Genomic DNA, 23,752 nt, shown 5'->3' with positions numbered 1-23,752 from the left:
ACATGTTCAGAGGTGACACAATCATTCTTAACACTTCTGGACATTGCCCAAAGCTACTGGAAGTCAATGGAACAAGGAAATCCATCCAACGCAGCAAAAGAGGCAATGCGAAATAAAAGGCAGAATCTGTCAAAACAGAACAGTCCGTAAAGACGAATTTTAAAGTGGCACCAGACTTGCTCAGATGAAAATGCCCAAATTGAATGAAAGTTGCGTACATATCTGAGGATCATGCACGTAAATTGGCAGATTTTTCTGAGTTACCTACAGAGAATTCTGCCCAGATTCGTGACAGACAGAAATCTGTTTCTGCGCAGTAATCCAAATCTAGTATGAACCTTGCTATCAAAGACTTTACTTGGCACAACAATGCAATAAAATAAAGATAAGGAGAGGTTGCTACAGTAGTAAAAACTTCCAAGACTCAAATATAAGACAAAAGTACTGTAGTAAAATAAACACATGGGTTATCTCCCAAGAAGTGCTTTCTTTATAGCCATTAAGATGGGCTCAGTAATTTCAATGATGCACTCGCAAGAAATAGTATTTGAAGCAAAAGAGAGCATCAAGAGGCAAATTCAAAACAAATTTAAGCCTAACATGCTTCCTATGAAAAGGAATCTTGTACACAAATGAATTCATGAAGAACAAAGTGACAAGCATAAGAGGATAAAACACGAGTAACTTCAAGATTCTCAACATAAAGAGGGGAAACTTAATATTATTAAGATGCATATAACCATGTTTCCCTCTCTCATAATAATTTTCAGAGGCATCATGAACAAACTCAACAATATAAGTATCACATAAAGCATTCTTATTCTCATGCATAAAAGTATCATTACTCTCCACATAAGCATAATCAATTTTATTAGTTGTAGTGGGAGCAAATTCAACAAAGTAGCTATCATTATTATTCTCATTATCAAATATAGGAGGCATATTGTAATCATAATCAAATTTATCCTCCATAACAGTAGTACTAAAAGACCAATATCATTATAATCATCATAAATAGGAGGCAAAGTATCATCAAAGTAAATTTTCTCCTCAATGCTTGGGGGACTAAAAATATCATGCTCATCAAAGCCAGCTTCCCCAAGCTTAGAATTTTCCATATCATTAGTAACAATGGTGTTCAAAGCGTTCATACTAATATGTTCCATAGGTTTTTTAATTTTCGCATCAAACCATCCATGTCTTAAATCAGGAAATAGAATAAGAAGCTCATTGTTGTCCATTATGCCTAACTAGTGTAAACAAGAAACAAAAAGATGCAATTGCAGGATCTAAAGGAAATAGCTTCGACCAAACACACAACGGCAACAGAAAAGTACTTACTACCTGGGACCAAAGTATGAATGCCTTTTACCTTTCCTCCCCGGCAACGGCGCCAGAAAAGTGCTTGATGTCTACGGGTGCTTCTATTCTTGTAGACAGTGTTGGGCCTCCAAGAGCAGAGGTTTGTAGAACAGCAGCAAGTTTCCCTTAAGTGGATCACCCAAGGTTTATCGAACTCAGGGAGGAAGAGGTCAAAGATATCCCTCTCATGCAACCCTGCAATCACAAAGCAAGAAGTCTCTTGTGTCCCCAACACACCTAATAGGTGCACTAGTTCGGCGAAGAGATAGTGAAATACACAAGTGGTATGACTGAATATGAGCAGTAGTAACGGCGCCAGAAAAGTGCTTGCTGGCGTGCAGATGATGGTAGTAATATTGCATGAAGTAAAGATGCAGTAAAACAGTAAACAAGCAGCGATAGCAGTATTTAGGAACAAGGCCTAGGGATCATACTTTCACTAGTGGACACTCTCAACATTGATCACATAACAGAATAAATAGATAGATGCTAGACTCTACACCCTCTTATTGGATGATGAACACCACTAACTGGGTAGGATTACACGAACCCTCAATGCCGGAGTTAACAAGCTCCACAATATTCAATGTTCATATTTAAATAACCTTAGAGTTCATAACAGATCAACATAACCAAACCAAGTACTAACATAGCATGCACACTGTCACCTTCACACTACGAAAGGAGGAATAGATCACATCAATACTATCATAGCAATAGTTAACTTCATAATCTACAAGAGATCACAATCATAGCCTACGCCAAGTACTACACGATGCACACACTGTCACCATTACACCGTGCAGGAGGAATAAACTACTTTAATAACATCACTAGAGTAGCACACAGATAAATTGTGATACAAAACACATGGCAATCATAAAGAGATATAAATAAGCACTTCACTATGCCATTCATAACATCGAATAAGTATTCTGTGAAATATAGCCTAAGAGACCCACACGGTGCACACACTGTCACCTTTACACACGTGGGACAAGGAGTCTCCGGAGATCACATAATTAAAATCCACTTGACTAGCATAATGACATCTAGATTACAAGCATCATCATATGAATCTCAAGCATGTAAGGCAGCTCATGAGATTATTGTATTGAAGTACATAGGAGAGAGATTAACCACATAGCTACCGGTACAGCCCTTAGCCTCGATGGAGAACTACTCCCTCCTCATGGGAGACAGCAGCGTTGATAAAGATGGCGGTGGTGTCGATGGAGAAGCCTTCCGGGGGCACTTCCCCGTCCCGGCGGCGTGCCGGAATAGAGACTCCTGTCCCCCAGATCTTGGCTTCGCGATGGCGGCGGCTCTGGAAGGTTTTCTCTGGTTTCGTCGAACGTATCGTGGTTTTTAGGTCAGGGACCTTTATATAGGCGAAGAGGCGGAGTCGGAGGGTCGACGAGGCGACGACACACTAGGGGGGCGCGACCAAGGCCTGGGCCGCGCCACCCTGTCGTCTGGGGCCCACAGGGCCCTCCTCTGGCGGCTCTCGGGTGTTCTGGAAGCTTCGTCCAAAAATAGGATGCTGGGCATTGATTTCGTCCGATTCTGAGAATATTTCCTTACTAGGATTTCTGGAACCAAAAACAGCAGAAAACAGGAACTGGCCCTTCGGCATCTCGTCAATAGGTTAGTTCCGGAAAACGCATAATAATGACATATAATGTGTATAATACATGTAGATATCATCAATAATGTGGCATGGAACATAAGAAATTATCGATACGTCGGAGACGTATCAACCCTAACCATCGTAACTCACTCGTCTTTCAAAACATCTGCAACATGAAAAGTTACAGCCACGAATGGTCAATACTTTGAATGTATTGGCAAGATGACGCTATAGTGGACTCAAATGGCGACCTAACACTTAAGTGTACATTCGGCTGGTAGAGCTCAGGCATATTTGCATAAAGCCAGTTTTCTCCTATCATTTGTCAAATCATTTTCTTTCATACTAATTAAGCGGTACCATTGATAGAAATCAATGAACCTGGAAACCACCGGTAAATCCCCGGTGAATCCTCCTACCCATGATCAACTTGGTTTGGGCGATCTACCCCTGTAGACACAGGCCATAGATATGGCACGGGACCTACTAGCCGATAGTCACTTACACCAATTGTCATTTCCCTGTTTACCCATCAAGTTTTATTTAAGAAGTTGGGATGAGGAGACTTTCGAACATGTGCCTTGTCAGTTCGCTCAAATTGTCCGTAACCGGGGACATGGCTAAGTACTTAGATTTAACACTCTGTAGAGGTTGTACAAATTTACCCACATGACCTAGTCTGCTCTTCTTCCATGATGCACATTTTGCTCAAATGGACAGATGTTGACTAGGACGAGACTTTTCCGAAGTAATCCCCCAGACCTTTCTCTACGGACCCATACCAACCTACAATCCCCTACATCATCTGTCACGTAGGATCCGGGTTCTCACAACATACTCTGTCAAGCCAGAGCCCATATAGCATGTGGTTGTACGGTAAGCTAATGAGCAAGGTTGTCTATTATCTCTTTGTTCCTGGGTGGCCGTCCACAAGTGCAATACACACGACCGCCATAGATATGACTCCGGTGTAACCACTCAACATAATCCAATCCAAGCCACATTCCACCCAGGTAGTTCATTGAATTTAGTTGTTTTTCCATAACCACTACTAAAACATTTTCATAGCATAGCTAAGCATCAACTAAATTCAATGGCGAAAAAAATATAGTCAGGTGTAAGTAGCTATCTACTGGGATTACAAAAGCAAAGCATATCCCTAGACTTACTACAAAAATCACTACGGTGCATGAATAAAATCTAGGACATTTGTGAGGGTGTGTCACTTGCCTTTTTGGTAGTCGAAGAGGGTTCACTTCCCTTAATCAAAACACGTAGCTCTCCGTATGAACTATAACATAAAAAATAGCACAACATAAACACACAATTCATAGCAACATAATCAAACAAGACAAACAATTTGGAAAACGCTCTATGGTACTAAGGCGTGGCATGAGGTTTGGCTTGCAAGGTATGGTCTTGAGGCGTTGAATGAAAAGGTCATGAAGTCAAATATTCATAAAGAAATTGTTCAATTAGATATATTGGAAAGAAATATGTTAACACAGAACATAGATAGTATTTAGGATGGTCCATGTGGATGGCATTCACATAGTCTCAAATGCAATTTGACATAGTGTGACAACACTTATCAAAGTAGCACAAGATCATATATAGCAATGGGTATGAACTAATGATATATGGAACTACTCAAATAACTCATTTGAAGGTTGAATAGTTCAAACTAGGTGGAAAGGTTGAATGGCATGAGGTTGGATAGGCATGAATGATATTGGGATTTGGTTCGCGAATCCTAATGGATAACAATGGTTCAACACATGATAGGGGTAGACTATCTCCATCCCACTACTACAGCAAGGTAAAAGTGTAAAATAGGACATGTCACACTTTACTCAAATAACTCAATTGTTATTTCAATAATATGGACTAGGATAATATATGCACTACTAGAAATCCCCTTATTTCCGACGGTACATTCTAATATCCGATGGCCCGTCGGTTAATACCCAATACCCGACGGTACCTGCAATGGCCGATGGTTATAATAAACCCCTCAGTTATAACCACGAGTAACCGACGATGTATTACGTTGACCGACGGGAAGAACGTAACTCTCGTTTATTCACCAAAATACCCGACGGTATGGACTAGTACTCGACGGTTGTACTTCCACGGTCGGGTATTATGTGTTGCAGCCGACGGTGCATATATGCCCTTCGGTTATGTCCATAAAATGACCGACGGCCGAAGTGTCACCGTCGGTTATAGTCATAAATATATGACGGGGATGTTTAATAACCGACGGTTTGACTCTCGGTAATATGTTCGAATGGCCGACTCAACTAAGCATGAGAAGTGACCATGTCAACCAAGCTACTTGATGCTTTCTCCTTATAGAAGGTCGCTCAAACGACAACGAAGGTTGATGAGGGGAGTTTTTGTGTGTTTGATCATTCGTAACTAGCAATAACTAAGAGTAAAATAGTACATCAAGGGTTGATGATGTGTTGAGTGATGAGTTGACTCAGTCTAATGTGTTATATAAGTACAAATGTTCCAACAAAAAAATAAATATGCATATGTTTCTTAATTATAAAAATTACGAAACTATATTATGTGAGAAAATATAAGAATAAAAAATATACACCCATGTCAAAAAATATGTCGCGGGTTTGTATAAATTTTGATATATCTATAAACTAAATAGCTTCTAGATAATTTGAGTTTATATAAATTTGCGACATCTTTTTGGAGCGGAAGGATTATTTTATCTTTTAAAATGACTCAAATAATAAAATATATGGTTTATTTTTGAATTATATTACTACTTCTAAATATTAAAATGGAATATGATATCCAAGGACAATGAGTTGATTGAACGCATTATGTTTGTTTTACAAAAAAGTAGTGCCAAAACGGGTGGAGAAATATATTCTTTAACTAATCGATCTCAGCTAGGCACTGTAGTTGTTTAATAAAGTCAAAGACCACCGAGTGGATCATGTCACTCCAAGTCCCCTCAGTCCTCACCCTCACTCACAGCTCCAAGTTGCCATCAGATCTCCTCTCACCTCAATTGACTCCCTCTCGTCCTCCATTGAAGCGCCTAGGGGATAGCCTCCGCACAAGCTCCCAAGTGAGTGAAGACAGTAGCAGCAGCCTTCGTGTGGCGGCGATGGGGAACATGGGGTTAGCTGGCTGTGAAGGGGAGGAGTCGCTGGCGTCAGCCGGCGCTGGCTCAGAGGAACGATCAAGATAGGCCGCCCAGGAGAGAACGCCTAGTCCAATTCGACCCCGCCCGAAGCACGACGACTTCCTCGACACAGTCCCGACGCACCACGAGCCCAGTTTGCTTGTCAGGTCCGTACCCAATCTGTTTTCCTGCCCCTGACGTCCTTAATTTTTCTTTTGATTTCCTTTTTTATTTGAGTATATAATTCGGAAGATTTGAGGCAAAAGAATCTGGAGAATCAATTTGTTGGAAAATTACTACTAAATTAATGTGATGAGTATGTGATCTAGACTAGCATTGCATGTATTGATTCCAAGCGACCCTGGTGTGTCCCAGTAGCGCCCGTGTTGGACTCATGGCTGACCTTGGCGGCATTTTTTCGGTGATTTGGCGCTGATTTTGTGGCGCGACCGCCAAAATAATCCCGCGCGCCCACGCACCACGCACCCAACTAAGTCGTAAACTTCCGCCTCTCCTGACCCCCTTCCAAGCAAACCCTTCCTCGTCGTCCTTCTCCAGAACCAATCTAGGGTCTTGCTCGCCGCCTCTACGACGAGTGCCCAGGAGTTCCGCTGCCATGGCCGATCAATCGGCACACAGCGAACACAGTGGGGAGCCGAGGTATCACTGTCTTATCCCCCTCTCCACCCGTTTCTCTGCCTGTCTCACATTGGCCCTGGCCAAATTTAACTATGTGCTTCTCTGTATGCTGATTGTACAATCTTTGTTTATTGGAAATCGTTTTGTGTAGCAATAGATAAATCGTTTGATGTTTGAGTTAACTTCTTTAGCTAGTAGAAACTGGTAATTTTCCTGCTAGCTTCCCTGTTGGAGTTAACAACGACAAATAGCATCCATGAATTTCCCAGCTTGCTGAAAAAATTGAATTAGGTCAATGTTGTGCTCCCAATTGACATTAACAGGTTTAAGCCTGAACTCAATTCCCTCAGTTTTGGGTTCAGATAGTTGAAGAGTTAGTGATTAATCTACCCACAAGTTAGCTTCGTTTTCTAGCCATACTAATTATTCATAATCGTATTTGGTATGGTCAATGCATGGAGGATATACAGAATTATTTGATTGATGCAATTTCCAGTACCCTGTACGTCTGTACCTATGCAGGATATAAATAATTGTTTCTTTTTTTTATCTCATACTAAATTTTGGTCTGCAAGTTGGATACTGAAATTAAATTTGCTCCACATCTGCACACTGAATATATGGTTTTGGCTGCTGATACACTTTACAACCATGATTTGTTTATACTATACCTCCTGCTTCTATACAAGTCATTGAAAAACCAAACTGTTATTTATTTATGTAGCAATGTAGATGACAGCCGTAGTTGGATGTACAAAGAGAGAAAGGGAAAGATGTTCACTCCGGCTTGGCAACATGGATTAGATAATTTTTTGGAGCGTGCATTCTCATTGCCTGATGCTGTTGTAGCTGGGGAATCACATTGTCCCTGTACCAAGTGTTTTTGTCGTCATAAGCTCAAAAGGGATGTCATGACCAGACATTTGTGCAACAATGGTTTCATGTTAGGATATGAGAGATGGACTAGTCATGGGGAACATGATACACCTGAAATCGTAGAACAAGATAACGATGGGGGTGAGGATGTAGACCGTATGGATGACATGCTAATTGATGCAATCGCTGCAGAAGGAGTTTCTGTTGGCGATGAGCCAACAGAAGCTGCAAAGAAGTTCTATGAAATGCTGGTTGAAGCTGACAAACCACTGCATGAGAAGACCACACAATCACGCCTATCCATTGTAGGACGGCTAATGACTATTAAGACACAACATAACCTATCAGAAGCTTGTTAGAATGAGATTATGAGTCTTATACATGACAGTGTTGGAGACACTGCTGCAAAAGATCTCCCTACAAACTTCCATAGGTCCAAGAAGCTTGTGCATAGTCTAGCAATGCCATACGTCAAGATTCATGCATGCCCCAATAATTGTATGATTTATTATAAGGAGAATGAAAATAAGGATAAATGCACTATATGCAAAGAACCTCGATATGAGGAAACAACCGCAAAAAATAACTCTAGCAAGATACCAAGAAAAGTCTTGCGCTATCTCCCTATTACTCCTAGGCTACAACGGTTGTACATGTCACAAAGCACCGCCAAGCACATGGATTATCATGCAAGGCCTCGTGATAGCGAGAAAATAATGGTTCACCCTTCTGATGGGGAAGCTTGGAAGGAATTTGATAAAGAACACAAGAATTTTGCCAAAGAAGTTAGGAATGTGAGGCTATGTCTAGCGACTGATGGCTTCACACCTTTTGGTATGACAGCAGCTTCATATTCTTGTTGGCCAGTATTCGTCGTACCTTATAATCTTCCACCTGAACTGTGCATGAAGCAAAGTAACTTGATACTTGCACTAGTTATTCCTGGTCCAGATTATCCAGGAAAGACACTAAATGTTTTCATGCAGCCTCTAATTGATGAACTTGACGATTTATGGAAAAATGGAGTGCATACCTTTGATAGTCATCGAAAACAAAACTTCATCTTGAAGGCGGCTTTACTGTGGACTATTCATGACTTTCCAGCTTATGGATTAGTTGCATGTTGGAGCACACATGGAAAACTTGCATGTCCTATTTGTGGATCTGACATAGACACATTTTCATTGGCGAATGGCAGAAAACCATGCTGGTTTGATTGCCATAGGAGATTCCTTCCACGTAACCATGCTTTTCGTAGGAGTGTGAAATGTTTTCGTAAGAAAAAAATAGTTCTAAATCCTCCACCAAAGCGCATGTCTGGAGAAGATGTGTATAAAGAACTCCAAAGTCTTGTCCCTGATAAAACTGGTAAGAGTACATTTGAAGGATTCGGGAAGGAGCACAATTGGATTGGTGTAAGTGGTTTGTGGCAGCTAGAGTACTTTAGGAAGTTGTTGCTTCGACATAACATTGACGTAATGCATAATGAGAAAAATGTTTCTGAAGCATTATTGAGCACGTGCCTTGATATTCGAGATAAAACAAAGGATAATATCAAAGCACGCCTTGATATTGCTAAATATTGTGATCGATCAAAGCTACACCTAACCAAGGATCTAAGGGGTGTATGGAAAAAACCCAAAGCGAATTTTTGTGTTGGGAAGGATGATTTAGTGATCATCCTTAAGTGGTTTAAAGAAGTGAAGTTTTCTGATGGGTATGCTGCTAATTTGAGCAACGCTGTCAACTTGGCCTAGAATAGATTCATAGGTTTGAAAAGCCATGATCACCACATCATCATTGAGCGCCTTATAGCAGTTGCACTACGAGGCTTCATACCAGATAAGGAATGGAAGGACATAGCTGAGTTAAGTTATTTCTACCGACAGTTGTGTGCCAAAGAAATTGAGCCAGAACGGATGCGTGAACTTGAGAAGGAGATTCCTGTTTTGTTATGCAAGCTTGAGAAGATGTTCCCACCGGGCTTTTTCAATGTAATGCAACACTTGATGGTGCATCTCCCATATGAGGCAAGGGTTGGGGGGCCTGTGGCATATCGTTGGATGTATGTTTTTGAGAGGTATGCTAAACTGTCTAACATTAATTTGTATATTGTACTACTTTATTTTATTTGTGTCATGCATTGCTCAAATTTCTAATAATTTTTTACAGGGCAATGCACCATCTGCGTTTAAAAGTGCGTAACAAGGCAAGAGTGGAGGGCTCAATTGTGGAAGCTTGCATTGTACAAGAGATCACAAATTGTGTGTCTATGTACTTCAGTGACCATGTTCGCACTATATGGAAGAAGAATCCTCGTTACAATATTGGAGGGACACGGGTGCAGAATGATGGGTGTACCTTAGATGTGTTTCAGTACGAAGGAAACCTTCGTGGAAGGGGTACTGCTGTTGATCTCACGCAGCAAGAGTTGAATGCAGCAAGGTTGTACATTTTGACCAACTGCTCCGCTGTTGATAGATTTAAAGAGTAAGTGATAAATAATTTTCCATCGTGTACTATTGTGTGAATAAAGTTTCTAATCACATGCCATCTACAGAGCATTTACCGAGGAAAAATATTTGGAGCACCCCAATTTGACAGCAGCAGGCCTTGACAAATTGATGACAGCAGAACTTGTGGAGTGGTTCAAGATTACTGTAAGCATATTTTAACTAGCCTTATATGTTTTACATTCTGTTACTACTATTCTTAGTAACCAGAGTTTTTTTCCCTTTTATGTAGTGTAAAAGTGATCCAGATTCTGATGAAGACTTGTGGAATTTAGCTAATGGATGCAGCTCTAGAGTCTATTCCTATAATTCCTATGACGTGAATGGCTTTCGCTTCAGATCAGAGCTATATGAGAAAAACTGTAGAAAGTTGAAAACGGTAAACACAGGGGTTTGTTTGTCTTCCTTCACCTCAGATGGCGAACAACTTGACTACTATGGTGTCATCGAGGATATTATCAAACTATCCTTCACAGCTGGCAAAAAAATTGACATGGTATTATTCAAATGTCGTTGGTTTGACCCCACCAAGGGCATGAGGTCAGATGCAAAATTGGGGTTGGTGGAGATAAACTCATCTTCAAGGCTTAAAAATTTTGAGCCGTTTGCCATGGCTCACCAAGCTACACAAGCTTATTACTTGAATTATGCATCCCGCAAGAGAGATCTTCGTGATTGGCAGGTTGTTTACAAGATACAGCCAAGTAGAAGCTTGAATAACCTTGATGAGAGCGACCCATCCAGTGCAGATCAGTTTTTCCAAGAAGATGGTCATCAGGGTAGCTTTTCTGTAGATATTGACAACTTTGTTGATGAATTCACTGTATCTAGAAATTAGTCAGATGATGTGCTTGATCCAGCTGAAATTGAAATAATAGAAAATCAAAACAATGATGATAAGGATGAAGAATTAGCAGAAGAGGAACTAGAAGAAAGTAGTGATGAGGAGGAAGAAGCGGAAGGACAAGAAAAGACAGATGGGGCTGACGATGAGGATGACACTATAGAGCATGACTCCGAATATGACGATGACGATTACTGAGAATTATAACTTATGCGCTTTAGTGTCATTTTGTTTCTTATTATGAATACATATGATATATAAAGTTATACTGTTGAATATTATATTTTGTTTATTGATAATTTTAAATTTAGTTGCTATTATTTGTTATGTTTCATTTTACTTGCATGCCTTTGGTAATGGTTTACTTGTCATTTTATATATAACTAATAGAATGCATTTTGTCTCATCCTAGCAGGACTTTCCGCCTGAGCCATAGGCCCCCCTCAACAACTAGGTCAAACAGATCATCTTCTAGTGCATCTGTGGGGAACAACAAATCATCTCAAGCAACTGGGATAACTAAAAGGGCAAGAGCACCTAGAAGGCAGACACAAGCTGGTGACAGACTGGAGGAAATTGATCGACCTCTTATAGTTCCTCATGGCATGTTAGTGTTAACTATTTCAAATGGTTTAGTTCTATGTGAGCAATACTCATATGCCAATGTTGTTTGATCTGTATTCATAACAAACTATGGGAAAAGCACCCATACACTGCTCGTGAGCCATCAACGGTGCAAGGTGCATTAGTACGCCAGATGTATCCAGAGCCAATCGGTCCAGCTGGTGAGCGGAAACCGGTTTTGTCTTGGGAGGACTACAAGTGGTCCCCTAGTGCAGGAGTAGTAACAGCTGCGTCCAAAATTGTGGATGAATTTTGGGTGAGTATAACCACCTATAATTATGTGTTCTGTAGATACTTTGAGAATTCTAAAATAGGTCGATGAGTAGCAGTAGTTATAACTCTTTGCTTTTTCACAAGCCATGGGCAAGTCTACTTCAGTTTGTTGTTTTATTATCCATGCCTGAGGTATTTCTCTTCTCTGAAATTTTGGGGACTTTTTCTTGTGTGTACAACGCAAATTTAGCCCGTCCTTTTGTATTGTCAGATCCAACTAGATTCGGTGGTTAATTTAGTTCAGTTGTGTTCATGTGTATTTTTGACTATTTAATGCAAGATCTTGGATCCTAGTGATGAATGAGTGCAACATGCATGTTCCTCACTACAAGAAAAGTTCTGATAGACAACGTCTCAAAATCGTCCGCTAAGGGGTATTTTTCGTCGCCTATGGGCCTAACCCGACGATATGGGTTCTGTTGTGGAAACTGCGTCAGGCAAAGTCCTACGACGATTTTTTCGGTCCGTCGCGCTTGGGCGCCCTTCCGCCACGGAAAATCGGACCGTTGCCCAAGTGTTTCCGGGAGCCCGTTGACTGCTGACGTCATGCAAACTGACACGTGGCAGACGCCGTTAACTGGCAGTTAACGGCGTTAACCGGCTGAAACCCCGTGGTAGATGGTAGGCCCACACGAGGCCTGCCACGTCTTAAGCGGGCCGGGCCAGCTGACATAGTTTGACCGGTCAACTATATAGCTGGGCTGGTCCATTAGTTACGTGGGCCGGGCCTAACCTCTAAGGTTGACTGGTCAAAACTTAAATGGGCCGGCCCATTTAACATGTGGGGTCCACCTTACAGCAACTGGGCCGGCCCAAGAAGCAAGTGGGCCGGGCCAAAACACAGGTGGGTCCCACTTTCCTGTTAAAGGGCCGGCCCATTTAGTGTGTGGGGTCCACCATATAGCAAGTGGGCCGGGCCAAAAACACAGGTGGGTCCCACTTTCCAGTTAAAGGGTCGGCCCATTTAGTATGTGGGGTCCACCATATAGCAAGTGGGCCGGCCCAACAAGATAGTGGGCCGGGCCAAAAACACAGGTGGGTCCCACTTTCCAGTAAAAAGGCCGGCCCATTTAGTATGTGGGGTCCACCATATAGCAAGTGGGCCGGCCCAACAAGATAGTGGGCCGGGCCAAAAGCACAGGTGGGTCCCACCTTCCTGTTAAAAGGCCGGCCCATTTAGTATGTGGGGTCCACCATATAGCAAGTGGGCCGGCCCAACAAGATAGTGGGCCGGGCCAAAAACACAGGTGGGTCCCACTTTCCAGTTAAAAGGCCGGCCCATTTAGTATGTGGGGTCCACCATATAGCAAGTGGGCCGGCCCAACAAGATAGTGGGCCGGGCCAAAAACACAGGTGGGTCCCACCTTCCTGTTAAAGGGCCGGCCCATTTACCATGTGGGACCACCATATAGCAAATAGGCTGGCCCAACAAGATAGTGGGTCCCACTATCGTGTAACCGGGCCGGCCTACTAAAGAAGTGGGCTGGCCCAAAATGAAAGTGGGTCCCACACTACTGTAAGTGGGCCGGCCCAATCTGTTGTAGTGCCCTACTTGTTTGACTAGTCAACTTGCATTACATTTCATGAGCCTAAAATCTGATATCAATGATACACACAATTACATACACAAATAAAACAGGTAGGAAAATTACAAGGCAATTAATGTGCCCAAAAAAAAAATTACATAGAATCATTGAGGACTTCTATTAGCATCATCAATAACACGTTGACATTTGGCAATCGCCTTGATTGAATCTTGTGTACTCTTTGTCAACATATCAGCTACAGATCTTAAAGCAGCAATACCATGTCTTTTATAAAGTACAGCCTTGAGATATTTACTGTTTGATGAAAGCAATGGTCTAGGTTGACGGCTATGAGAAGATGCATCAGAAGAAATATCAGAACTTTTTGTGGGCCTCACTTCTAATGAAGATTGCTTCATCACAATCGCATTACGATAATAATGCAAAAAGAGTTAAACGATGAACTATGCAAACATTTATTATGCAATGTAGATATAAGATAATAACAAGTTGCATAAATAAGACAATGTATGGAACTTGTACTAAGCACAAACTTACATCATAATGTTGCACAGGGTCGCTACAGATCCTTTTTTGGCGACTATCTTCTAATGATGACTGCTTCATTAAAACTGCATTCTGGTAACATTGCAAACATAGTTACAACAATTAACTATTCAAACATGTATTACGCAATGTAGAGATCAGATAACAGCATGTAGCAGAAATAAGCACAAGATAAGATAAGATGCATGTACTAAGCACATACTGGCTCGCTGCAGGTCCTTCTCTTGCGTGCACTAGTCGTGGTCAACATGCCTGTCATTTTAGGTTCAGCCATCAAGTGAAATGCTAATCCTCCTGCTCCATTGTCCTTAATCTATGTTTAGATATCACATTTAAGACCAAGTCAGCTGGTTTCAAATAACAAAAAACTTGAGCTGCCAAATGAATAAGCCAATATTTACCAGATATCAGATTAAAACCAACTAGATGTTGCTTTGCATGAGATACGAATTTCAGACATTCAGATTTAGAGTAGGGTAATGCCAAGGTTTTCCACATAAAGTAAACTGGCATTAAGAATGACCAAATGTCAGGTTCAAATCACCTTCGCAGTTTCTCCAAGACAAGCATATCAAATAGGCAGAAACATAGTAAAGCATGAATGGCATTGCTATGGCAGGGTTCCAAGTGTTAATCTCTTGCATAAGGAACAATGCATATAGGTTATAGATAATAACGGAAGTAAACTGCCAAAATTACCAACCAAGAACTCAGATTCCAACCTTCCCTAGCGTCCCCGCTGTTAATGTTGGATGTTCTAATAAGTGGTTCGCATGATCAATCCCTAGGAAAAATAACATTGACAAGTCAGTCTACGATAATACAAAGACCAGACATGCACGCAGCAATAACTATATAAGCTAAAGACGAGGTATAAGAGCAAGCAGATTGGAAATGCACATAGCATGATTATAAAAGCAGTGTGAGAATAGCAGACACGAGAAAACAGCTAGCAGCTAGCGGTGAGCTAATGACGTGGTATAAGAACAAGCAGATTGGAAATGCCCATAGCATGACTATAAAAAGTGCGACAATAGCATGCGGTACAAAACAAAGAGGCAGCAAATGAATGGGTATAAGGCTATAAATATGTGGATGCACACAGTGTCGATAGAATGAACAGGATGGGAGCGACCGGAAAATGCTTTTATCTTGTACAATATTTAAACAAACTTCATGCGAAGCAACACATCAAGAAAGTTAACGGCATATGAGATCTGCAAATAACTACACAAAACATGGCTAAAGAAACACCGCGATCTAACGGGCCAGCGTACTAACCAAGCTGCGGCGGGGTGGACGGGGGCGGCAACTTGCATTCCAGCGGCGGCGAACGCGGGAGACGATGAATCGACCCTGTTTCAGTAGAAGCGGGTGTTAGTGAAGCAGATCTGGTTGGCTGGCAAGGGATTCGGTGAAGTTGATACAGCCACTGCGCCGAGGTAGTCGGTGGCGAGGTCGGCGGTGAAGCAGATCCGTCGGTGGCGAGGTCGGCGGTGAAGCAGATCCGTCGGTGGCGAGGTCGGCGGTGAAGCAGATCCGTCGGTGACGAGGGCGGCGGGGGAGCGGATCAGGTGGGTGGACAGCCAACACGATCAAGGCTACACCGTGGAGGAGTATGCCGGCGGCGAAGCAGATCTAGTACTGTAGAGAGTCAGAGCTTTGGCGTGTGAGAGTATTTTTGAGCTAATGGGGCGAATGGTTGGTAGGTGGGTGTGGGCCTGTGGGGAGGGTTCGGGATCTAGGCAAGATATTTCATTGTTACCGAATGAGCCCTCCATGGTCGGTGGGTTGTAGCTTCCGGACCAGGGTTAAAAGGGTAAAACTGGTCACGGGATTTTCGAATGGATGCGGCGGGATGATTTGGCGCGCCGCCGAAATTTTCAGTTTCAAGCTACGAGCAGAACGACAAAAATAATGTTCTTCCCCAGGGAGCTCTCATTTCTTCCTCTTCTCTTTCTCTCTCGAGTCTCTCCCACTCCCCCGGCTCCTCTCCCCCTTCTCTCCGGCGGCCTCGCCGGCCGGAGACGAGGCCGACTTCTCTCTGTATATTGTACACCCTCCGAACTAAATTAATTGATTCAACTTTCCTTAGACGTGTATGTATCTAGAGTAAAAACATGTGTGGATACATCCATATTTAGATAAGCAAAGTTGAGTCAGCTAATTTGGATCCGAGGGAGTTAGTGTTGTTGTAAGCTTAGATCCAGTGTTTCCCATGAGCAGAATGGCGCAATGGAGTCGGGGATCTCGTCATCGGCTTCAGATCTGGCCTATGGTGAATCTGGCGGATCTTGCCGGCCAAACCCCGATCTGGTGCCATCAATGTGATGGCGCTAACGGTGAGGCTTGCTTTGGTCAGTGCTTCAGATCTGGTCAATGGGGAAGTCAAGCTGCTAAAGTTCACAAGCTCGGGGCATACGACGGCGTCATCCGTCTTGCCCGTGCACATCTTGGCCTTTCAGCGGCCCTTCTCAGAGCCAATATGCCGTTGCTGAGGCCCTTCTTCTCCTTCGTCCTGGCGACTACCGGCGACACCGTCCCAAGTGGTGCGTCCCCGGTGACGGAGTTGCTGGAAAGGTTGCGGAGCAGAGATCTGATGTGCGGTCGAGAAGGACTCGATTGATTTTCTTCTATATGTTTTGGGGTCCTTTTTGTAAAGTTGCAGGTTCTATTAGTTATTGTCTAGTACTTTTGGTCCTCTATGTAATTTTTTGGACTAGTTTCCATTGGCACTGATAAACTTGAATTTTGACAAGTTCACAGGGAAAAAAATTCCTTTGCACATATGGCCTATCATGTATAAACATTCTTGAGATTTAAACTATATGTAATGTGCCATGCATTAACCCTAAACCATATATATGTAACTAACCCTAGCTGATCAAACCCAACTTAATGAAAACAAATAACCCTAAACTATACGCATGCACTTTATGCGCATAGGCGCGGGTGCCTCTAATAATGTGTGTGCGCACTCGATCGATGATCCCTAAACCTTATACAACCCTGAAACCCTAATCCCTAATCCCTAAACCCTAAACACCCTAAACACTAAACACTATACCCTAAACCCTAACCCTAACCCTAAACCCTAATTAAACCCTATATATAGGCCAACGACACTTAATTGTGCATCAAGCAGGCCAGGGGTGCCTCGCGGTCCTCTAATTAAATTAAATGTGCCATGCATTAACCCTAAACCATATATATGTAACTAACCATAGCTAATCAACCCTATTTAATGAAAACACATAACCCTAAAGTATACTAGCTATAACCCGATCTAATAAAAACATGCTCTATATATAGCTGCTAGCTAGCAAACCTTAGATTAACACCAATTAATATATACATGGCCTATATCGATCATGTTGTATAACATATCCCTGAGATTCATTAATTAATTATATAATTATCGTGATAAATTAATTAACTCTAATTTTGACAAGTTCTCTCGAATGAAAACACATTTGATTAAGTTGCCTCATAATATATATATAATTAGTGTGCATGCATGGCCTACCATGCATTCGTGCATATATTTTAATGTATATTTGAACATATTCTTGGGGATTTCAATCTCTCTCTCTCGATCATCTATATATCGTTGGTGGCCAAAAAAACACACATATATATGCATGCAATTTATGCGTAAAGGCGCGGGTGCCTCTAATAATGTGTGTGCGCACTCGATCGATGAACCCTAAACCTTAAACAACCCTAAAACCTTAAATCTCTAATCCCTAATCCCTAAACCTAAACACCCTAAACACTAAACCCTAAACCCTAGACCCTAAACCCTAACCCTAACCCTAACCCTAACCCTAAACCCTAGCTAACCCTAAACCCTAATTAAACCCTATGTATAGGCCAACGACACTTTAATTGTGCATCGAAGCAGGCCAGGTGCCTCGCGGTCCTCTGATTAAATTAAATGTGCCATGCATTAACCCTAAACCATATATATGTAACTAACCCTAGCTAATCAACCCTACTTAATTAAAACACATAACCCTAAACTATACTAGCTAGCTATAACCCGATCTAATAAAAACATGCTCTATATATAGCAGCTAGCTAGCAAACCGTAGATTAACACCAATTAAAATATACATGGCCTATATCGATCATGTTGTATAACATATCCCTGAGATTCATTAATTAATTATATAATTATCGTGATAAATTAATTAACTTGAATTTTGACAAGTTCTCTCGAATGAAAACACATTTGATTAAGTTGCCTCATAATATATATATAATTAGTGAGCATGCATGGCCTACAATGCATTCGTGCATATATTTTAATGTATATTTGAACATATTCTTGGGGATTTCAATCTCTCTCTCGATCATCTATATATCGTTGGTGGCCCAAAAAACACACATATATACGCATGCACTTTATGCGTAAAGGCGCGGGTGCCTCGATCTAATAATGTGTGTGTGCACTCGATCGATGATCCATAAACCTTAAACAACCCTAAAACCCTAAATCCCTAATCCCTAATCCCTAAACCCTAAACACCCTAAACACTAAACCCTAGACCCTAGACCCTAAACCCTAACCCTAACCCTAACCATCTGCCCTAGCTAACCCTAAACCCTAATTAAACCCTATGTATAGGCCAACGACACTTAATTGTGCATCGAGCAGCCCAGGGGTGCCTCGCGGTCCTCTAATTAAATTAATTAAATGCGCCATGCATTAACCCTAAACCATATATATGTAAATAACCCTAGCTAATCAACCCTACTTAATTAAAACACATAACCCTAAACTATACTAGATATAACCCGATCTAATAAAAACATGCTCTATATGTAGCAGCTAGCTAGCAAACCGTAGATTAACACCAATTAAAATATACATGGCCTATATCGATCATGTTGTAAACCATATCCAAGAGATTCATTAATTAATTATATAATTATCGTGATAAATTAATTAACTTGAATTTTGACAAGTTCTCTCGAATGAAAACACATTTGATTAAGTTGCCTCATAATATATATATATATATATAATTAGTGTGCATGCATGGCCTACAATGCATTCGTGCATATATTTTAATGTATATTTGAACATATTCTTGGGGATTTCAATCTCTCTCTCGATCATCTATATATCGTTGGTGGCCCAAAAACACAAATATATACGCATGCACTTTATGCGTAAAGGCGCGGTGCCTCGATCTAATAATGTGTGTGCGCACTCGATCGATGATCCCTAAACCTTAAACAACCCTAAAACCCTAAATCCCTAATCCCTAATCCCTAAACCCTAAACACCCTAAACACTAAACCCTAGACCCTAAACCCTAACCCTAACCCTAACCCTAACCATCTGTCCTAGCTAACCCTAAACCCTAATTAAACCCTATGTATAGGCCAACGACACTTAATTAATTAAATTAATTAAATGCGCCATGCATTAACCCTAAACCATATATATGTAACTAACCCTAGCTAATCAACCCTACTTAATTAAAACACATAACCCTAAACTATACTAGATATAACCCGATCTAATAAAAACATGCTCTATATATAGCAGCTAGCTAGCTAGCAAACCGTAGATTAACACCAATTAAAATATACATGGCCTATATCGATCATGTTGTATAACATATCCCTGACATTCAATAATTAATTATATAATTATCGTGATAAATTAATTAACTTGAATTTTGACAAGTTCTCTCGAATGAAAACACATTTGATTAAGTTGCCTCATAATATATATATATATATAATTAGTGTGCATGCATGGCCTACAATGCATTCGTGCATATATTTTAATGTATATTTGAACATATATATTCTTGGGGATTTCAATCTCGATCTCTCTCTCTCGATCATCTATATATCGTTGGTGGCCCAAAAAACACACATATATACGCATGCACTTTATGCGTAAAGGCGCGCTGGTGCCTCTAATAATGTGTGTGCGCACTCGATCGATGATCCCTAAACCTTAAACAACCCCTAAAACCTTAAATCCCTAATCCCTAATAATCCCTAATCCCTAAACCCTAAACACCCTAAACACTAAACCCTAAACCCTAACCCTAACCCTAACCCTAAACCCTAGACCCTAAACCCTAGACCCTAAACCCTAACCCTAATTAACCCTAAACCCTAGCTAACCCCTAAAACCCTAATTAAACCCTATGTATAGGCCAACGACACTTAATTGTACGTGCATCGAGCAGGCCAGGGGTGCCTCGCGGTCCTCTAATTAAATTAAATGTGCCATGCATTAACCCTAAACCATATATATGTAACTAACCCTAGCTAGCTAATCAACCCTACTTAATTAAAACACATAACCCTAAACTATACTAGCTAGCTATAACCCGATCTAATAAAAACATGCTCTATATGTAGCAGCTAGCTAGCAAACCGTAGATTAACACCAATTAAAATATACATGGCCTATATCGATCATGTTGTATAACATATCCCTGAGATTCATTAATTAATTATATAATTATCGTGATAAATTAATTAACTTGAATTTTGACAAGTTCTCTTGAATGAAAACACATTTGATTAAGTTGCCTCATAATATATATATAATTAGTGTGCATGCATGGCCTACAATGCATTCGTGCATATATTTTAATGTATATTTGAACATATATATTCTTGGGGATTTCAGTCTCGATCTCTCTCTCTCTCGATCATCTATATATCGTTGGTGGCCCAAAAAACACACATATATACGCATGCACTTTATGCGTAAAGGCGCGGGTGCCTCTAATAATGTGTGTGCGCACTCGATCGATGATCCCTAAACCTTAAACTTAACAACCCCTAAAACCTTAAATCCCTAATTCCTAAACCCTAAACACCCTAGACACTAAACCCTAAACCCTAGACCCTAAACCCTAACCCTAACCCTAACCCTAACCCTAAACCCTAGCTAACCCTAAACCCTAAACCCTAGACCCTAAACCACCCTAGACCCTAAACCCTAACCTAACCCTAACCCTAACCCTAACCCTAAACCCTAGCTAACCCTAAACCCTAATTAAACCCTATGTATAGGCCAACGACACTTAATTGTGCATCGAGCGAGGCCGGGGGTGCCTCGCGGTCCTCTAATTAAATTAAATGTGCCATGCATTAACCCTAAACCATATATATGTAATAACTAACCCTAGCTAATCAACCCTACTTAATTAAAACACATAACCCTAAACTGTACTAGCTAGCTATAACCCGATCTAATAAAAACATGGTCGATCTATATATAGCAGCTAGCTAGCAAATTAAACGGTAGATTAACACCAATTAATATATACGACATGGCCTATATCGATCATATGTTGTATAACATCTCCCTGAGATTCATTAATTAATTATATAATTATCGATGATAAATTAATTAACTTGAATTTTGACAAGTTCTCTCGAATGAAAACACATTTGATTAAGTTTCCTCATAATATATATATAATTAGTGTGCGCACTCGATCGATGATCCCTAAACCTTAAACAACCCTAAAACTCCCCTAAACCCTAAACACCCTAAACACTAAACCTAGACCCTAAACACCCTAAACACCAAACCCTAAACCCTAGACCCTAAACACCGTAAACACTAAACCGTAAACCCTAAACCCTAAACACCCTAAACACTAATTAAACCCTAAACCCTAGACCCTAAACACCCTAAACTAAACCCTAGACCCTAGCTAAACACCCTAAACACTAAACCCTAAACCCTAGCTAACCCTAAACCCTAATTAAACCCTATATATAGGCCAACGACACTTAATTGTGCATCAAGCAGGCCAGGGGTGCCTAGCTCGTGGTCCTCTAGTTAAATTAAATGTGCCATGCATTAACCCTAAACCATATATATAACTAACCCCTAGCTAATCAAACCCTAGTTCATTGAAACACATAACCCTAAACTATACTAGCTAGCTATAACCCGATCTAATAAAAACATGCTCGATCTATATATAGCAGCTAGCTAGCAAATTAAATGGTAGATTAACACCAATTAATATATACGACATGGCCTATATCGATCATATGTTGTATAACATCTCCCTGAGATTCATTAATTAATTATATAATTATCGATGATAAATTAATTAACTTGAATTTTGACAAGTTCTCTCGAATGAAAACACATTTGATTAAGTTTCCTCATAATATATATATAATTAGTGTGCATGCATGGCCTACCATGCATGCATTCGTGCATATATTTTAATATATATTTGATCGAACATATTCTTGGGGATTTCAATCTCTCTCTCTCTCGATCATCTATATATCGTTGTTGGCCAAAAAAACACACACATATACACATGCACTTTATGCGCAAAGGCGCGTGTGCCTCTAATAATGTGTGTGTGCGCACTCGATCGATGATCCATAAACCTTAAACCCTAATTAAATAAACCCTAATCCCTAATCCCTAAACCCCTAAACAACATAAACATTAAACCCTAGACCCTAGACCCTAAACCCTAACCTCCTAACCCTAAACCCTAAACCCTAATTAATCCCTATATATAGGCCAATGCCACTTAATTATGCATCAAGCAGGCCAGGGGTGCCTTAGCTCGCTGTCCTCTAATTAAATTAAATGTGCCATGCATATATATATGTGTTTAATTTGGGGATTTCAATCGCTCTCTCGTATGTAGATCTCTCTACCTCTCTCTCTCTCTCTGTCTCTCTCTCTCTCTTGTTAATTGGTGGCCAACAACACACACATGCACTTTGTGCGCAAAGGCATGCGCCTCTAATAATGTGTGCGCAGTCGATCAATCTAGTTTTGATTAATCATAGCACACAAATAAAGAAGTTGTATTTGAATCCACACAACCTAATCTAAAACACATAACCCCTAACATGGCCTAATTAATTAACCCCTTCTCTCTACCTAATTAGTGGAAATTGCACAAAATCAAAAGGGGTCCCTCACTAATTGTGCATATCTGCTAGATTGTGATAAACTTTTGCCCCATATATATTTGGTGGATGGGTGCATCTTGGCATGTAAAACAATTAGTGTTTGTAAATGGCGTTGTCAAAATTTATGTACAAATGATTTCTTTCCATCCAAAGTGCATAAAATGGGAGTTTTAATGAAGAAAGTACAAATAAAACAGCTCAACATGCTTCCACACCCCGATTTCCACACGAAGTAGAGCATATTTAAAGGATAATTCCAGAGTTTTACTATTTTTCAAGCAACTTTGCTAATTTTCCCCCACTCACATGACTTTATGTCGATTTAATGAAAATATGGCGAATTTAAACTACATGGGCGGGATAGTTTGAATTGTGCGCGCGGCAAAGGGAACCGCCTATTCCTCAACCTTGTGCACGGCAAATTACACACGCAACTCCATTAAACGCCACCTACCGACCTTAATTATCACCCCGGCGGCCCGGCCGCATGACCCCCCACCCACCCCTACACAACTTATCCCCGTCCGTGCGAAGAGCTTCCCCTCCCCGTCCCGTCCGTGCGAAGAAGAAGCTTCCCCTCCCCGTCGTTCTTCTCGAGACGCACCGGCGGTCAAGTTGATCCACGGTAGGGCTGCTATCTCTAGCTCAATCATGTATCGGGCAAGACGGCCTAATGATTTATATTTTCTTGATGCTGCTAAAAAAATTCGTCAGTATGCTCGAACTAATTGGCACTTTATAGTTTTCCGCTCGATTTGTCATCGATCAATTTGTTCATTTGCGTGGGCATATAGAGTC

General features: G+C 41.0%; 1 pseudogene; it reads left to right on the top strand.

Moving 5' to 3' along the window:
- Positions 1 to 8,338: 8,338 nt before the first annotated feature.
- Positions 8,339 to 11,216, top strand: LOC139831635 (uncharacterized; annotated as a pseudogene).
- The last annotated feature ends 12,536 nt before the right edge of the window (positions 11,217 to 23,752 follow it).

Source organism: Lolium perenne, chromosome 5 (genome assembly GCF_019359855.2).
Source record: "Lolium perenne isolate Kyuss_39 chromosome 5, Kyuss_2.0, whole genome shotgun sequence".
Taxonomy (NCBI): Eukaryota; Viridiplantae; Streptophyta; class Magnoliopsida; order Poales; family Poaceae; genus Lolium; species Lolium perenne.
Note: the sequence above shows the minus strand (reverse complement) of the source record. Positions and strands in the feature narration are given on the sequence as shown.